Raw genomic sequence first — 20,276 nt, 5'->3', positions numbered from 1 at the left:
GGGTGCCGCCGGTCCGCAGAAAGGACAGGGGCAATGTCGACGTTGACGATGAGAAGCTCACAATCGCCACCACCAGGATCCTTCAGCTTACCCGGGTCGGGCTCACCCTCGAGATGATCGGCGCGGACTTCATCCACCGTCGAATAGCTCCTCTGCATGACAAGGGGAGGCCAGCCTGGATTTTTGTGAATGCTGCCGATAACATGAGGCTCCGCCCCGGCCTCGACCAGAATCTGACGGTGCTAAGGCACACCCATCTCTTCCAGCGGATTTTCCAGCTCGAGGTCAATGAAGAAGGTGAGGTCAAGCTATCCGGCAAGGTGGCAAGAGCTGCCGCGAAGGCCGGCAAGGTGGACAAGGAGCCTGTCTTCAAGTTGCCGGCGGGAGTGGTCCCGCTTAGCAACAACTCTCGCCGGTCGGAGATCATCGCCATGATGCCGCTTTTCAACACACATGGACTTGACCCGAGCTAGGTCGCGCCTGACGAGCTCAAGGTGCAGGATTTCTTCGACACCTTGCACGAGGCGTACATCACCGCTGAGCCGCGGCTCGTCCAGGACACTTCTTAGGAGGAGCTGGACTACATCGCCGCCAGGGTGCGGGAGGCAAGGCTCGCCGTGGAGTCGGCAAAGCTTGCCGAGGAGGCCGGCAATGCAGGCGGCACGGTGGACAGTGCCATGGAAGAAGCAGAGGAGGAGAACCTTGCCCGGCAGGCGGCGGCCGCTGGGGAGGCCAACGGCGCCAGCACTGGGGCCCCCCTCGTCGAGGATGCTGTCGACGGGTCTTCGGAGGAGGATGAAGGGGAGGAGATCGCGGCCTCTGACCCTCCTGCCACTGGGAGGGGGCGAGTCCTACAGTGGGCCTTCTCCGGCGAACCGGTTCGTCTTGGCCAGGCCGCGTAGCTGCGACTGGCTCAGATCGCGTCGGCACGCCAGACGAGGGCCGCGAAGAAGGTGGTGGAGGCCGTGGCAGCAAGGAGGAAGGCATCTGCTTCCTCATCGTCCAGGCGTGCCCAGACGCCACCGCCCTCCCCGCCGTCGGCAGATGTTGGCACGGGGTTTGCCTTCGACTTTGGGCCTCTTAGCCCGGAGAGAGACTCTAGGCCGCTCAGCCCGGAGAGAAAAAGGAAAGCAACAGAGGAGGAGGAGGAAGAAAATGAAGAGTAAGCTTCTGCTTCCGTCCCTCATTTCTTACACTTCTCCTGACGGTGTTGCTCACTTGTCTTTATCTTGCAGGGATGTGGAGATGCTGGCCCAGAGGATAAAGAGGACGAGGACTTTGGCAAGTGGCCAGCCCCCGGCAGGCACCTCCGGCACACCACTGGTGGTGTCGACCAGCCCGGAGAGCAGCCCCCGGCCCAGCCCCCAGCGTGAGTCCATCACCCACCCTTCATCAGCGTCCGTCACACGCGATGCTTTAGTGCTAACCATGCCGCAGATGCAGGAGGGGAGCAACAACAAGGGGAGCCACACAGGGCTTCTCCGATCGTGCCGCCTCCATCAACCACACCACCCCAAGGGGCGTCTCCGGCAAGGGCACCGAGCACCGAGACCATGCACATGGAGGAGGGGGAGGAGAACACAGGCGACGGTGGCTTTGCCTCGACGCCGAACCTCAGCGGAGAATGGCCTTCCGCTTCTCGTCCTGGCGCGGGTAAGCCATTTGATCTCTGTCTCCACATCCATCTTTTCTTCTTCTCTTTTTTGTGCTCTGATGTCAATTTTGCCTCGTTTCCTCCTTGGCATCCAGATTTCTCCTCGATGGATCTAGAGGATGTTGACACCGTGGTCAAGGACATCGCTGAGGACGCCGCCGCGCAGGCTGAGAAAATTGCTGCCGAGGAGAACGCAACAGGTGCCGCTGAATACGCCGCCAAGGGGCCCGCTGAAGAGCCCGACATGGGGCATGCTGAGGAGCCCGGCAAGGGGCCTGCCGAAGAGGCCGGCAAGGCCGTTGCCGAGGAGGCGGCGGTCGACGACCAGCCCTCCTCCTTTGTTGCCTCCAGCTCCGGCAGGTACCTGAGGGTGAGCGAGGACCTCTTCGTCCATATCCTAGGTGCGTCAAGCTCCAGGGCCCCCATCGAGGGCGAGATGATCGACGGCGAGGTGCTTGCCGCCGCCGGGCTCGACGTTGTCAACGAGCCGAGCATCGACGGCGATGGCTCCCAGGAGGAGCGGCTGCTCCGGGCCATGGGTGCCAACTTTCGGAAACTCTAGGCTCTCCACCGCGCTCACCTGGACAAGGCCAAGTCCAAGGCGGCGGTGGTGGAGGAAGTGGAGGCGGACTTCGAAGGTCGCGTTGTCGAGGCGCAAGATTGGTGGCGCCAGACTCAGGATGAGCTGAAGGCCGTTCAGAACGAGCTAGCCAAGTGTGACGTGGAGCTCACCATGAAGCTGGCCGACATCGAGAATGCCCAAGAGACGGCGAGGATCCTGGCCGCCGGAGCTGAGGCGGCCCGGTCCCAGCGCGAAGCTGCACTGAACTCCCAGGAGGAGGACCTTGCCACACGCGAGGAGAAGCTTGCCGCCATGCTCCGCGGCAAGGATGAAGAGGCGGGGCAGCTCGTTGTGCAGTGGACCTAGGAGCTGGAGCAGACGCATCAAGAGGCACTCAATGCTCAGGCCCAGGTCTACGCCAGCAAGGTGAAGGAGCTGGAGGAGCAAGCTTTGAAGCTGTCCCATGAGAAGGACACGCTCAATGGAGCCCTGGTGGAGGCACATGGCGCGGTCATCAGCAAGGCCGGTGAGCTCTGTGAGGCCAACGCCTCCATCAGGAATTCAAGGTGAAGGTGGGGACCTCGAGAGAATGCTGTCGGGGGCCAGTGCCCGGGAAGGGATCCTGACAAGGGACCTGGCGACAGAGAAGCAGCTGCGGATGAACGAGACTGCCAACCTCAATGACCAAGTGGTGGGCGAGAAGCCTGGCTCGAACGTCTTGCCATTGTCCCGAACTCGGCCGCCAATCAGCTGGCCATCATGGGAATGCCAGAGATGGTGTACGCCCCAGAGCCGAACCTGAGCCCCAATGCCAACCTAACAATATTCTTCGAGAAGGTCGTCGGCGCCCTGGGGCGGCTTCACTCCAACCGGGCGACCTCCCTGGCCGAGGAATCCCGGGTACTTTGCCGGGGACCATGACCAGGGTGCTCACCAAGATTGCGCACTGGCACCCAAACCTTGACTTCGGAGTTGTGCTGAAGAGCTTGCCGGAGGATGCCGACATTGCGGCGCTCAATGAGCGTATCCAGCCCATCATCAGCCGCATCGACAAAATCAAAAGGTTGGAGGGCCAACGCCCGGACTAGGCGCCCCGTGCTTCGTCGCCGCTGCGGGTTCATGACCAAGACAATGCTGTCTTTAGTTAGAACCGTGGCGGCAATTTATGTAATATAACTTTGCAGTACTCCTGAAATTATGCATATTATTTTCCTATTCGATTTTCCTTTGTATGTCCACCCCACGTCGACTGGATGGGCTTGCCGGCGCGTAAACCCAAGGCGGCGTCTTCAGGATGGATCCCCATTAGCCTACCGGGTGTGCTTGGTGCCGGGAGAAGCACCTTACCGCCCTTAGCGCGGCCGTTCGATCTATCGAGCTTGACTCGAGTCAGAGCCGAGAGCGTAGCTGATGGCGAAAGGTTACCCTGCCGCTCTCTACGCAGCCTCTCAAACTATTGAGGACTCGAAACAAAACAAGGGCGTTGCCAATCGCAGGAGGGCCCCTCTGCATACATGTTTTCCATACATAGGCAGAACCGTCGAGGATAATAACCTTATATTTAAGGAGAAAAGTTTAAAGTTCAACATGACTTAGCTCTCTCATTGCCGCCTTGGCGTCCTTCATGCCAACAGGCAGTGCCGCCCTCTTGGCCGCCTTCTCCGCAAGAGCCGTGGCGATGACGAACTGCTAGGCCTACCACTAGACCAGATTCTCACAATTGTGCCCCCTACCTGGCGCGCCAAAGATGTCGGTGGTGAACGACACCTATGGGATCACTGGAATCCCTATTACGGTTGCGGGGCACGGGATCGTGAGAAGAGCAGGACTAGTAGACAGCACAAGGGGGATTTACCTAGGTTCGGGCCGCAAAGATGCATAAAACCGTACGATCCTACTTTGGTGGATGTATTTAGTGTTCTTGAGCTCTTGAACTAGCTCTGGGTGTTGCTAGGTTCCAAAGAGCCCAATCCCTCCTTGGTGCGCCATGGGCCTCCTTTTATAGGCGAAAGGGGATGCCACAGTGGCACAAAGGAGGTGGAAAGTGCTACCGTGTTGTGAGCTTATCGCTAGTATTACAGGACAAGGCACATGTAATGCGAGGCTTAGGTGTCCCTTCACTTTATCGGGGATGGGAGCGAGGCCCGTCCCGTCCGTCGCCGCTCCTCCTTGCTTCGACACGCGCCCTGGCCAGCGATGCATGCGGTGCCATGTAGGCAGGCAGGCAGCTGAGGTGGCGCGGTGGTGGAGCCTCCACGAAGGGCTGCATGTTGCCACACAGGTGCCTGCCCAGCTGGTTGGGCTGGCAGCTACATGCGAATGGCGGCGGAGACTTGGCTGGCGTGGGCCTGGCAGTGTCCCTGCTGGTGCACCGGGCGAGGGCCTTGCCGGTTGGCCCGGCAAGGGTCTCGCCTCGGCACGCCGTTGTCCCCGGCAAGGGTCTTGCCAGGGGTCTCGTGGGCTTCCTCGACAAGAACCTTGCTAAGGATTGTTGCGTTCCTATCCTTATTTCATCTTGACTGTTCTTTGTCTTCACAAAGATCTGCATGCCACCACGGAGGTGCCTCCCGAACCCTAACCCAATGCATTTTCTTAGCATTGGTGGGATCGAAGGTGGCTCGCTCAGCTGGTGTGGACGAGCTGCCCCGGCAAGGGTCTTGCCGGGGCCGCTGAGGGTGCCCCCGGCAAGGGTCCCTACCGGGGCAACCTGCTTCGCCCGTGCGACCTTTGTGGCCTTGGTTCTTGTCGTTGCTTTGTTTGCCTTGTGCCTTCGGCTTCTCTCTGGATTCCATTTCCTGACCTGCTATGCATGGCCGTGTGATAACCCACAAGTGTAGGGGATCGCAACAACTTTCGAGGTTAGAGTATTCAACCTAAATTTATTGATTCGACACAAGGGGAGCCAAAGAATAATCTTGAGTATTAGCAGTTGAGTTGTCAATTCAACCACACCTAGATAACTTAGTATCTGCAGCAAAGTATTTAGTAGCAAAGTAATATGATAGTAATGTTAACGATATCAAAAGTAATATTTTTTGGGTTTTGTAGTGATTGTAACAATAGCAACGGAAAAGTAAATATGTGAAGGACAGTATATGAAAAGCCCGTAGGCAATGGATCAGTGACGAATAATTATGTTGGGTGCGATTCCTCATGTAATAGCAATAACATGGGGTGACACAGAACTAGCTCCAATTCATCAATGTAACATAGGCATGTATTCTGAATATAGTCATACGTGCTTATGGAAAAGAACTTGCATGACATCTTTTGTCCTACCCTCCCGTGGCAGCGGGGTCCTTACGGAAACTAAGGGATACTAAGGCCTCCTTTTAATAGAGAACCGGACCAAAGCATTAATACATAGTGAATACATGAACTCCTAAAACTACGATCATCACTGAGAAGTATCCTGGTTATTGTCACTTCGGGGTTGTCGGATCATAACACATAATAGGTGACTATAGACTTGCATGGTAGGATCAAGAACACACATATATTCATGAAAACATAATAGGTTCAGATCTGAAATCATGGCACTCGGGCCCTAGTGAAAAGCATTAAGCATAGCAAAGTCATACCAACATCAATCTCAGAACATAGTGGATACTAGGGATCAAACCCTAACAAAACTAACTTGATTACATGGTAAATCTCATACAACCCATCACCGTCCAGAAAGCCTACGATGGAATTACTCACGCACGGCGGTGACCATCATGTAATAGGTGATGGAGGATGGTTGATGATGACGATAGCGACGAATCCCCCTCTCCGGAGCCCCGAACGGACTCCAGATCAGCCCTCCTGAGAGAGATTAGGACTTGGCGGCGGCTCCGTATCATAAAACGCGATGAAACTTTCTCTCTGATTTTTTTCTCCGCGAGACGGAATATATGGAGTTGGAGTTGAGGTCGGCGGAGCTGCAGGGGGCCCACGAGACAAGGGGGCGTGCCCAGAGGGGGTGGGCGCCCCCCCACCCTCGTGGACAGGGTGTGGGCCCCCTGGTCTTGATTCTTTCGCTAGTAGTTTTTATATTTTCTGAAACATGTCTCCAAGGATTTTCAGGACATTCCGAGAACTTTTGTTTTCTATGCATGAAACAACATCATGGTAATTCTGCTGAAAACAGCGTCAGTCTGGGTTAGTTTCATTCAAATCATGCAAGTTGGAGTCCAAAACAAGTGCAAAAGTGTTTGTAAAAGTAGATACTTTGGAGACGTATCAACTCCCCCAAGCTTAAACCTTTGCTTGTCCTCAAGCAATTCAGTTGATAAACTGAAAGTGATAAAGAAAAACTTTTACAAACTCTGTTTGCTCTTGTTGTTGTAAACATGCAAATCCAGCATTAAGGTTTCAACAAATATTATAAACTCACCATACTCACAATAACACCTCGGTCTCACAATTACTCATATCAATAGCATAATCAGCTGGCGAGCGATAATAATAAAACTCGGATGACAACACTTTCTCAAAACAATCATAACATGACATAACAAAATGGTATCTCGCTAGCCCTTTTTGAGACCGCAAAACATAAATGCAGAGCACCTTTAAAGATCAAGGACTGACTAAACATTGTAATTCATGGTAAAAGAGATCCAGTCAAGTCATACCCAATATAAACCAATAGTAATACATGCAAATGGCAGTGTGCTCTCCAGCAGGTGATTTTTAATAAGAAGGTGATGACTCAACATAAAAGTAAATAGATAGGCCCTTCGCAAAGGGAATCAGGGATTTGTAGAGGTGCCAGAGCTCGATTTTAAAATAGAGATTGAATAACATTTTGGGCGGCATACTTTCACTGTCAACTCAACAACTATGAGATGGCTGTATTTTCCATACTACATGCATTATAGGCAGTTCCCACGCAGAATGGTAAAAGTTTATACTCCCCCACCACCAACAAGCATCAATCCATGGCTTGCTCGAAACAACGAGTGCCTCCAACTAACAACAGCCCTGGGGGAGTTTTGTTTAATTATATTGATTTGCTTTGATCTTTTTGGACCATGGGACTGGGCATCCCGGTTACCGGTCATTTCTCGTGAATGAGGAGCGGAGTCCACTCCTCTTGAGAATAACCCACGTAGCATGGAAGATATAGGCAGCCCTAGTTGAAACATGAGCTGCTCGAGCATACAAAACAGAATTTCATTTGAAGGTTTAGATTTTGGCACATACAAATTTACTTGGAACAGTAGGTAGATACCGCATATAGGAAGGTATGGTGGACTCATATGGAATAACTTTGGGGTTTAAGGAGTTTGGATGCACAAGCAGTATTCCCGCTTAGTACAGGTGAAGGCTAGCAAAAGACTGGGAAGCGACCAACCGAGAGAGCGACAATAGTCATAAACATGCATTAAAACTAATTCACACCGAATACAAACATGAGTAGGATATAATTCACCATGAACATAAATATCATGAAGGCTATGTTGATTTGTTTCGACTACATGCGTGAACATGTGCCAAGTCGAGTCACTCAATTCATTCAAAGGAGGATACCATCCCATCATACCACATCATAATCATTCTAATAGCATGTTGGCACACAAGGTAAACCATTATAACTCATAGCTAATCAAGCATGGCACAAGCAACTATAATCTCTAAATGTTATTGCAAATATGTTTACTTCATAATAAGCTGAATCAGGAACGATGAACTCATCATCTTTACAAAAACAAGAGGGGTCGAGTTCATACCAGCTTCTCTCATCACAATCAGTCCGTCATATATCGTCATTATTGCCTTTCACTCGCACGATCGAATGATGTGTATAATAATAATAGTGCACGTGCATTGGACTAAGCTGGAATCTGCAAGCACTCAACTCGAGAGAGAAGACAAAGTAATATGGCTCTAAATTAAATAAACAATCATGCATATGAGAGCCAGTAAACATTTTCAATAGGGTCTTCTACTCTCGACCCCTCAAAGGAAAGAAAAGAAAAGAAAACTATTTACACGGGAAAGCTCCCAACAAGTAAAAGAAGAATGAGAAATCTTTTTGGGTTTTCATTTTAATTTCTACTACAAGCATGGAATTTAAACTAACTAATTTTTTTTGGTTTTTCTTAAAGTTTATCAAACACACATGAAGAAAACTTGAAAAAGAAAATTAAACTAGCATGGATAATACAATGAAAGAGTATGAGCACCGACGACTAGGATAGTGTGTGAACATGAATGTAAAGTCGGTGAGAAATACGTACTCCCCCAAGCTTAGGCTTTTGGCCTAAGTTGGTTTAATGCCACGGACCGCGGCTACTCTCCCCGGTGTACTGAGAGGTGTAATCAGGATACCATTGGTTGGAGATCTCCTCCGGATCCCACTGATAAGAAGATGGACGATATGGGTCTAGTGGTGGTTCCGGCTCGGGCTCAGGCTCTGGATTGGATGCTTGGCCTCGATGAGCATACACCGCTTCCGACGTGACAAGATAATTATCTGCAGTCAAATAAAACAACAGAGATGCAGGCAGAATAATAGTCTCATTGTGTTTCTTATTAAATCTCAAGTTATACATGAGCATCTTGTCATCATTATGAACAATAAACCCATGTGCTACCATGCTCCTGTAATCTAAAATATAAGGAGGCAATATTGTCTCCTCTTTCTCATGGTGCCTAATAGGTATATCAAAATATTTAGCAAGACGTGCAGCATAGATACCTCCAAGGATGGGGCCTTTTGTACGATTCAGGTTTAAACGTTTAGCAATGACTGCACCCATACTAAAACTGTTATCACAAAACAAGGCATGGAATAGAATAATAATATCTGGGACACTGAAGTTTCCACTATTTCCACGACCAATCAAGCATCTACTAGCAAATATGGCAAAGTAGCGTAAAACAGGAAAGTGTATGCTAGAGATTCTCGCATCGGAACCCTTCTTTGGATCCCCTACAGTGATAGTGTTAACAAAGCTATCCACATCCCTAGGATGTGGTTCCTCTATTCCCTCAAAGGGTATCCTACATACCGCGCAGAAATCACGTAAAGACATTTCCCTGAATTCATCATATAAATGAAATGATACTGAAGGCAGTGACTTCTTAGGATAATAATAAAAGTTTTGCACGAAGGTATTGGTAAGTAAGAGATACTGATCGATCCGGTCGTGGAGGAAATCAGTGAGGCCTGCATTCTTGATCAAAGAATAAAAATCTTCATAAATTCCAGCTTATCTCAAGAAATCATCTCATGGCCATTCACACGGCCGTATTTCCGCTATGCGAGGAAGATTATATTTGGCCTTTTTCCTGCTCTTTAGCTTGTTTTTCCTGGGAGCCTTGGCTACAAGAGCCCCTCAAAAATCTCTTTAACATTTTCTGAAAATTTCTAAAATTTTAGTAACTTCAAAATAAAAGTAAATAAAACTAAACAAGATTGGTAGCAACTACTCCTACAAGTGCCTAGAGCCTATATCATGCATTAGAATTACTTGGGACCTCATAAATTTAACATGCAAGCTCAAAAACAGGGTCACCAAGGCAGCAAGGATTTGCAATGAATAAAACACTAGAACAAAAACTATTTGGACCAATGGAGGAGTCACATACCAAGCAACAATCTCCCAAAGCAGTTTTGCGAATGGAGCTTTGAGCAAGGAGATCGAAAATCGCAGCAAAATGAGCTAGCACCCGTGCTTGAGCTGGATGGGGATTTTTTGGGAAGAAGATGGAGTGTGTGGGTGCTGGCATAAGTGGAGGGGGGCCACCAGGGGCCCATGAGACAAGGGGCACGCCCAGGGGGTGTGGGCGCGCCCTCCACTCTCGTGGCCTGGTGCTTGCTCCTCCTGAAGTGATTTAAGTGCTTAAAATCCTCAAATGTTCAATAAAAATCATACTAAATTTGCAGGGCATTTGGAGCACTTTTCTTTTCGGTATATTTTTCTTTTTTTATTGCACGGATAATTCAGAAAATAGACAGATAATACTATTTTTGCTTTATTTATTATAAATAACAGAAAGTAAAAAAGAAAGTACAGAAGGTTGTTCCTTCTAATTTCATCCATCTCATGATCATCAAAAATGAATCCACTAACAAGGTTGATCAAGTCTCGTTAACAAACTCATTCCGAATAACACGGAATCGGAGAAATTTCGAAGTGACACTAGGTTACCTCAACGGGGATAAGAACATCCCCAATAATAAGAATATCATACTTTTTCTTGACAGCAGGGAGAGGAAATTCAAAACCTCCGATAATAATTGATGGGATTTTCTTAATAGTATTTATGCTGTGAACTTGAGGATGTTTCCTCGGAAAATGTACCGTATGCTCATTTCCATTAACATGAAAGGTGAAATTGCCTTTGTTGCAATCAATAACAGCACCTGCAGTATTTAAAAAGGTCTACCAAGGATAATAGACATACTATCATCCTCGGGAATATCAAGAATGACAAAGTCCGTTAAGATAGTAATGTTCGCAACAACAACAGGCACGCCCTCACAAATGCCGACAGGTATAGCAGTTGATTTATCAGCCATTTGCAAGGATGTCTCAGTGGGTGTCAACTTACTTAATTCAAGTCTATGGTACAAGGAAATAGGCATAACACTAACACCGGCTCCTAAATCACATAAAGCAGTTTTAACATAATTTCTCTTTATGGAGCATGGTATAGTAGGTACTCCGGGATCATCGAGTTTCTTAGGTATTCCACCCTTAAAGGTATAGTTGGCAAGCATGGTGGAAATCTCAGCTTCAGGAATTTTCCTCTTATTAGTGATGATATCTTTCATATATTTAGAATAAGGATTTGTTTTAAGCATATCAGTTAAGCGCATGCGTAAGAAAATAGGTCTAATCATTTCAGCAAAATGCTCAAAGTCCTCATCATCCTTTGTCTTGGATGGTTTAGGAGGAAACAACATGGGTTTCTGAACCCATGGTTCTCTTTCTCTACCATGCTTCCTAGCAACAAAATCTCTCTTATCATAACGTTGGTTTCTTGATTGTGGGTTATCAAGACAAACAACAGGTTCAGTTTCTATATCATTGTTATTACTAGGTTGAGCATCTACATGAACATCATTATTAGCATTATCATCAGGTTCATGTTCATCTCCGGATTGTGTTTCAGCATCAGAGATAGAAGTATTATTAGGATTCTCAGGTGTTTGTACATTAGGTTCACTAGAAGCATGCAAAGTCCTATCCTTCTTCTTTTTCTTCTTCTTAGAAGAACTAGGAGCACCTAGATTATTATTCTAAGAATCTTGTTCAATTCTCTTAGGGTGGCCTTCAGGATACAAAGGTTCCTGAGTCATTTTACCAGTTCTAGTAGCCACTCTAACAACGAAGTCATGTTTATTATTTAGTTCAACTAGCAATTCATTCTGAGCCTTAAGTACTTGTTCAGCTTGAGTAGCAACCATAGAAGCATGTTTACTAGTGAGTTTAAGTTCACCTTTAACTCTAGCTATATAATCATTCAAGCATCCTATCATATAAGCATTATTCTTCAATTGTCTACCAACATAATCATTGAAATTTGCTTGTCTATTCATGAACTCATCAAATTCATCTAAGCATGGACTATGAAATTTAGTAGATGGGATTTCATCCTTATCATATCTATAGAGAGAATTTACCTTCACTACCTGTGTCGGGTTATCAAGATGATGTGATCCTTTAACAGGCGGTATATTAAGACCATGTATTTCTTTAATAGGAGGTAAATTCTTAACGTCTTCAGCTTTAATACCTTTCTCTTTCATTGATTTCTTTGCCTCTTGCATATCCTCAGGACTGAGAAATAGAACATCTCTCTTCTTCGGAGTAGGTTTAGGAATAGGCTTAGGAGTTGGCTCAATTAGTTCAGGAATTGGCTCAGGAATTGGCTCAGGAAGAGTCCAATTATTCTCATTAGTCAACATATTGTTCAATAATAATTTAGCTTCGACGACTGTTCTTTCCCTGAAAACACAACCAGCACAACTATCCAAGTGGTCCTTGGAAGCATCAGTTAGTCCATTATAGAAGATATCAAGTATTTCATTTTCCTAAGTGGATCATCAGGCAAAGCATTAAGTAATTGGAGAAGCCTCCCCCATGCTTGTGGGAGTCTCTCTTCTTTGATTTGCACAAAATTATATATTTCTCGCAAGGCAGCTTGTTTCTTATGAGCAGGAAAATACTTAGCAGAGAAGTAATAAATTATATCCTGGGGACTACGCACACAACCAGGATCAAGAGAATTAAACCAAGTCTTAGCATCACCCTTTAATGAGAATTGAAATATCTTAAGGATATAATAATAGCGAGATGTCTCATCATTAGTAAACAGGGTGGCTATATCATTTAACTTGGTGAGATGTGCCACAACAGTTTCAGATTCAGTGCCATAGAAAGGATCAGATTCAACTAAAGTAATAATCTCAGGATCAACGTAGAATTCATATTCCTTATCAGTAACAAAGATAGGTAAAGTGGCAAAAGTAGGGTCATGTTTCATTTTAGCATTTAAAGTCTTTTGTTTCAGCTTGGCTAACAATTTCTTAAGATCTGATCTATCATTGCAAGCAAGAAAATCTCTAGCAGTTTCTTCATCCATAACATAACCCTCAGGAACAACAGGCAACTCATAATCGTTCGGAGAACTTTCATCATCACTATCATCAATAATTTCATTATCAATAATTTCATTCTCTCTAGCCTTAGTAAGTTGTTCATCAAGAAATTCACCCAATGGCACAGTAGTATCAAGCATAGAAGTAGTTTCATCATAAGTATCATGCATAGCAGAAGTGGCATCATCAATAACACGCGACATATCAGAATTCATAGCAGTAGCAGGTTTAGGTGTCGCAAGCTTATTCATAATAGAAGGAGAATCTAGTGCGGAGCTAGATGGCAGTTCCTTACCTCCCCTCGTAGTTGAGGGATAAAATTTAGTTCTTTGATCTTTCAAGTTCTTCATAGTGATCAGAAGATATAAATCCCAAGTGACTCAAAGAGTAGAGCTATGCTCCCCGGCAATGGCGCCAGAAATTAGTCTTGATAACCCACAAGTGTAGGGGATCGCAACAGCTAGCTTTCGAGGGTAGAGTATTCAACCCAAATTTATTTATTCAACATAAGTTGAGCCAAAGAATATTCTTGAGTATTAGCAGCTGAGTTGTCAATTCAACCACACCTGGATAACTTAGTATCTGCAGCAAAGTATTTAGTAGCAAAGTAATATGATAGTAATGGTAATGATAGCAAAAGTAATATTTTTTGGGTTTTGTAGTGATTGTAATAATAGCAACGGAAAAGTAAATAAGCGAAGGACAGTATATGAAAAGCCCATAGGCAATGGATCAGTGATGGATAATTATGTCGGGTGCGATTCCTCATGTAATAGCTATAACATGGGGTGACACAGAACTAGCTCCAATTCATCAATGTAACATAGGCATGTATTCCGAATATAGTCATACGTGCTTATGGAAAAGAACTTGCATGACATCTTTTGTCCTACCCTCCCGTGGCAGCGGGGTCCTTACGGAAACTAAGGGATATTAAGGCCTCCTTTTAATAGAGAACCGGACCAAAGCATTAACACATAGTGAATACATGAACTCCTCAAACTACAGTCATCACCGAGAAGTTTCCCGATTATTGTCACTTCGGGGTTGTCGGGTCATAAAACATAATAGATGACTATATACTTGCAAGAAAGGATCAAGAAAACACATATATTCATGAAAACATAATAGGTTCAGATCTGAAATCATGGCACTCGGGCCCTAGTGACAAGCATTAAGCATAGCAAAGTCATAGGAACATCAATCTCAGAACATAGTGGATACTAGGGATCAAACCCTAACAAAACTAACTTGATTACATGGTAAATCTCATCCAACCCATCACCATCCAGCAATCCTACGATGGAATTACTCATGCACGGCGGTGAGCATCATGAAATTGGTGATGGACGATGGTTGATGATGACGATGGCGATGAATCCCCCTCTCCGTAGCCCCGAACGGACTCCAGATCAGCCCTCCCGAGAGAGATTACGGCTTGGCGGCGGCTCTGTATCGTAAAACGCGATGAAACTTTCTCTCTGATTTTTTTCTCCGCGAGACGGACTATATGGAGCTGGAGTTGAGGTCGGCGAAGCTACAGGGGGCCCACAAGACAGGGGCGCGCCCCCCACCCTCATGGACAGGGTGTGGGCCCCCTGATCTTGATTCTTTCGCCAGTATTTTTTATATTTTCTGAAACTTGTCTCCAAGGATTTTCAGGTCATTCCGAGAACTTTTGTTTTCTACACATGAAATAGCATCATGGTAATTCTGCTGAAAACAACGTCAGTCCGGATTAGTTTCATTCAAATCATGCAAGTTAGAGTCCAAAACAAGGGCAAAAGTGTTTGGAAAAGTAGGTACGTTGGAGACATATCACCGTGGCGGGTGGCTCTGACTTCCCGTGCACAAGTAAAGGGGTCAAAAGCAGAGCCCCTACTCTTGCACACCGACAATGCCGTAATTTCTTTATTTTATAGTCTAGGTTTTTTCTTATTCACGATGCTGCAGTTATTTTACTGTATATATATCCTGTCTTGGCAGTAAACCGGCCAAACTATAAAATTATGGTACATAATTGGGCCGTCATGCAATCACGATGTATGATCCGCATCACGGGCCCCGTCATCTTGGTCCGTTAAAAGGCCAAAAGTAAACTGGCCCACTAGTAGATTCGGGCCTTTAATAGGCCGAGTAACCCCCGGCCCTCTTTTCGCAAGAAAACTCAATGGGCTTTTAGGATGCTGAGAAATAGGTTGGGCCTGAAACGTGCCGAACAGCTCACGGGCCGACAGCAGGCCGAAATGGACCCCGTCCCATGATTGTGCAAATCAAATCACGGGCTTTTAATAGGCCAAAATTGTCTCGGTCCTTGTTTGGCCCAATCAGATATCGGTTGCGAGCAGGCCGGATGCAAACCGGGTCGTAGTTAGGCCCAACTATATGATGGGCTTTTAATAGGCCAAAATTAATATAAGGCCGAAATGTTAAACGGGCCCTTAACAGGCCGAATCTAATATCAGGCCGAATTACTAAATGGGCCTTTAGCAAGTGGGCCCAAAAGCATTGTGGGCCATAATTTAGCCCAAAGCCTCTTAAAGGGCCGAACCTGATCTGGGCCGTAATTTGGCCCAGAACATGGTAGGCTTTTAACGGGCCGGATCTCATATGGGCCATTATTAGGGCCGGAACGTGGCAGTCCATTAATGGACGGGATAAAATATGAGCCGACATTTGGCCCAAAACATGGCAGCCAGTCAATGAGCCAGCCTACTAGGGTCCTCAAAATCTTGTGGGCCTACAGCTGGGCCGGCCCATTAATGTCGGCGAAATCTCGTGGGCCTTTAGCTACGCCGGCCCATTATGATCCGCAAGAATCTTGTGGGCCTTTACCTGGGCCGGCCCATTATGGCACACAAAAATTGTGTGGGCCTTTACCTGGGCCGGCCCATTATGGCCCGCATAATCTTGTGGGCATTTAGTTGCGCCAGCCCATTATGGTCCGCAAAATCTCGTGGGCCTTTAGCTGTGTCGGCCCATTATGGTCCGCAAAATCTTGTGGGCCTTTAGTTGGGCTGGCCCATTTAAACTTGATGGGCCTATCCACGTGTCAACATATCATAGGCGCGTCTCGCCCATTAGATGAGTGACATCTGTGCCAACGCGGACCTGACACGTGTCTCCTCCAGCCAATGATGATTTTACACGTGGAAAATCCCCATTAGTCAGGGCTGTTAACGGGTTATCGGATCCCAAACCCGACCTGATAGCTTAACGGCGTTCCGTTATGGTGGATGCCACGTGTCGGTCACCCTTGACAAAAGCACTTCTGTGACGCGCGATTTATCGTCATGGAAGTGGACACTTCCGTGATGATAATTTTGGTAATGTCATGGAACACTTCGACGACAGCACATGTATGACAATCTTGATTCTGTCATAAAATCGTCATGGATGTACATGCATGACAAAAAACGCAACCGACTGTGACAAACACGTATCATCACGGAAGTGTATTTTTTTGTAGTGTATGTCTTTATGGGTGTTTTGTCTGTTGTTCTGTTGGCTGCTCCTTGCATACTTAGTCATGTACCACTATAGTGACCACTCCCTGGGGTTTATTCAAAGTTTGGTTGATGCTACCTTGACCTGGTGAAACTCCAATTTCTCTAGCTGTATGCAATAATTCAGGCATTCCAGGAGGTCCATCAATTGCCAAACGTTTACCCAAGTTGGGTTGTTTAGCAAAGAAATGATCAAAGCTTGATTGGATCTTGGAGAAATGCTCTTTAGGTCTATAAAATTGGAGCTCTTTTATGGTACCCTACAGCAAATACTAGTCGTCCATTCGTGATATCTGACGGCGGCGATCAATCTGTACTGCTCCAATTTGCCAATGCGGCCGCGAGCGGTATAGCTTGCACGGCATCGCTTTCTTCCTCCAGTATACAAGTCCTGAGGTCATTTTGGGAAGAAAAAATTACAGCACCCCTGCGTGTCGACCTGGCCCACCCCGCCCCCGCCCTTCCATTTCGTTCCCGACCGCGCCCGCGGGTTCCAGCCGCCGCCGGCGTGCACGCCATCTATGGTGGATCGGGAGGTTGTCGAGCTATAGGCTATCTTCGTCATCATCAACCCCCTGCTTCTCTCTCCTCCCCCTCCTCCTTTTCCTCCTGTCGTGAGGCGCTCGAGGACTCACCACACCGCCGGCACCGGTGCTCCCCTGGGATCCTGTTGCGCAGGCGCTGACCCGTGACTGGTATTTCCACGTCTTCGTATCCACTAGAGGTCCCTGCCGGGTAGGCAAGACCATGGCGGCTTGCTGTTTCGGCCTGCCCTCTAGGATCGCGCTGACCGTGGACGGCGGGGACGCGAGTGGAGGCTGTGGTGATGCTTGCGTACTAGAGGCCGGAGCGTTCATTGCGGGGCTGCGCTGCTGCGGAGCGTGCGCTCGGGCTGTTGCAGCGGGCGTGGAGCGCGAACGAGCACGCATGGCTGGGTGTGTGCGTGTGGGATGAGCACCAGGCAGGGACTCGTCCATGGCGGACAGGGCGCCGGCTTGAGGGAGACCACACTATGGTGAATGAAATCAACAGGAAAGGAGGCGCAGAGAAGCGGCAGCTCGCCACGGGCTTGATGGACCCGACGAGATGGCCGGTGACGCAGTGGAGGGTGCGACGTAGAAGACGAGCTCGAGGCGGAGCCGCGGAACTCGTGGTCAAGGACGACAGCTCGGGGAGGTGCCTCCGTCCTTCTACTGGAAGTCTGGAACAGGAGGTTCAAGGAGATCGTGGAGGAGTCATGGGACATGATGGTGAGGCTCAGCGTCTTGATTTCCCGTCGCTATTATCCGCAGACCAACAATGTCGCTAAAAACTCTCACCTATGTCTATCCTACCCTTAGAAAACCAGCGGCCAGATTTTAATATACCGTTCCCTCCCCTCTCAACAGTATAGGGTACCGTATTATGATTGACCGATTGTCCGAATTCGATGAACTCTTGCTTGTCAGTGATACGATGATGTTGGAGTTGTCGGACATCCAATTGTAATGATTTGAGATCAAGATCATCTTTGTACGTTGAATACGAGGGTGGTGCCATAGTGCAAATAGGGTTTTAAGGAAAACAAAGCACTTTCTCACCTAATGAACAAGATCTGGGAGGGCAAGGAGGGGATTTTACAACCACCAAGTGGCAACCATACCTGCACAACCAAATCAAGCCCCCTTTGAACACTGACGCAAATGCCCTCTGCCGCTGTGCACCGTAGAGGGAGGGTGGGTGGAATTTTCTGCCGAAGAAGGGTTCTTCAGTAACCACGCCCCCTTCTAACCTACACTCAAAAATTCTACCACCGCCTGCGCCACTGATTGTGTCACCACCCCGGGATCGTGGGTCAAGGTGCAAGGAATTTTACCGGCTAGCCGAACTGCACTTTGCCACAATCCAACACGCCACCAAGGACTGTTGGCTACTAATACTAATTGATAGGATCTCACTAACTTAACAACAACATACACATAGAGTTCAGAGGAAAGTAGCCTCGAATTTAGAGGGATCTACAGTGGCGCTAGGGTTTAGAAGCCATTTACATTCAATGTCTCTCCAAAGGGATCCGGTGCCTATATAAAGGAAAAGTTTAACTGGAAGTAAAAGAAGGCCACAACAACAACGTGAGCGGGTACAATAAAAGGCCGCCAACAGTGATTGAATCTCAGCCAACGAATGCAGATCGGATAACATCCAACCAGTGAATTAAGTAGCCACCATACGGCTTCACATCATCATCCCAGCCGCACGATGGAGATCCAAGGGCTCGAGACTGTTGTCGGAAAAGACACAACAACTGAAGAAGAACAGACAGCTAAAACTGTGAGCTAATTAATGAACATATCATGCATTTTAAGATAGCAGCGAGTTCAGCATGATTAGATGCTCGCTGATTCTTATACAAAACAGAACCTGGAGCAGAAACATCAAGAAAGAACAGACTTCTTTTGCATGTTAAAAACAATTTAATGAGTCTAATCCTGCCTAACTTATAGCGCAGGAAGCAAAGATTGCATACAATAGCTGAACTCAGACACGTCCTATAACATCGTGGTGCAAATCGAGGATCCAAAATCTTACAAGCTACAAACAATAGGATACTTGACCCATAAGAAGAATACTGAATCACCATTGTTTCTAATACAAACTAACTAACCCAGCTGTCAAAAAGAAAAACTAACCAACCCTGTTTATAGGAAATACATATGACTGTGGAGATGGATGGCAGCTAGAGGATTACTGCTTATAGCCCGACTCCACTTAGCATAGCAGAACAGCTCTGCAGCTAGTGCATTTGAACGGGAATAACAAAACTGAACTTGGAGCTGAAAAATCAAGAAAAAAGAACTGATTTCTTTTGCACATTTACAATATTTTAAGGTGTCTAGTCGTGCCTAACTCAGCCAGATCCTGGACAAGGTGGTGCACTTTGAGGATCCTAAATCAGTAAATCTTACAAGCTACAATAAGATACACAAGAATTGCTTAACTTGACCGAAAGAAAAATATTGAATCATCATTGCAACTTTGCATGGAATGGAAAGAGGGGAGCCTGTACTTTTTGACCGAGAAGCAAGTGAAAACTCTGACGAAAATAGTAAGCTGTAATTTTGCTTGCATTATGGTGTGGTATTTCAGTTAAATTGCATCACTCTCACAGATAGTAAGAAAAAAAATGGAACTATTTCTGATCAAGCCGCTCCGATGATGAAGGTGAACGCATGCCAGCACTGTCTACACCAGAGCTATGTTCGAGAAGTTTGGTGAGGTCCTGTATGAAGGTGCACTAGTGGAAGAAGTTGAGAAAGGTGTAAAATACTTAGTACATCGGTATCATCCAGAAAGACATGACAAATGGTGACGGGTTGTGTATGCTATTGCTGTCATGGATAAAGGTGCACAAGTGTCGTGTGAGTGTGGTAATTTTGAACATATGGGGCTCCTGTGCTGTCATGTTCTCAAGGTACACTCTGACTACAAACGCACATATATCAGCATTAAAAACAGATTGATTTAACATAATTTGTCTAATTTATGGACATGGGTTTCACTGAGATCCCTGCAAAGCATATAATGAAAAGGTGGTGGAGAAAGGATGTGCTGCCACAACATCTAACACATCTGCAGAGGGGCCAAATATCAGTGAATTCCATAACTTTTCGACACTCAGACATGTACAAGCACGCTATGGAAGTTGTAAGGCTTGGCGATGCCAACACATCAGCATATGAAAAAGCCATGCATGTGTTGAAGTCAGCTATGCAAGAGCTAACACCTATAGCTGTTGTACAAGATGGGATGGGCCTAGAAGACAAGGTAAAAGAAAGCAAGGCAGTGCAGAAAGAACGAGCTCTTTTGAAAGGGCCTGGCTGTGGGTATGGAAGCGACACACAGAGGGGAGTGGTGCCGGCAATTTGTTAGGTCTGACGGCTCCTGAGCGCAAGCTCAAACCTGGACGACCCACCA

The sequence above is a fragment of the Triticum aestivum genome, chromosome 3B (assembly GCF_018294505.1).
Source record: "Triticum aestivum cultivar Chinese Spring chromosome 3B, IWGSC CS RefSeq v2.1, whole genome shotgun sequence".
Lineage (NCBI taxonomy): Eukaryota > Viridiplantae > Streptophyta > Magnoliopsida > Poales > Poaceae > Triticum > Triticum aestivum.
Note: the sequence above shows the minus strand (reverse complement) of the source record.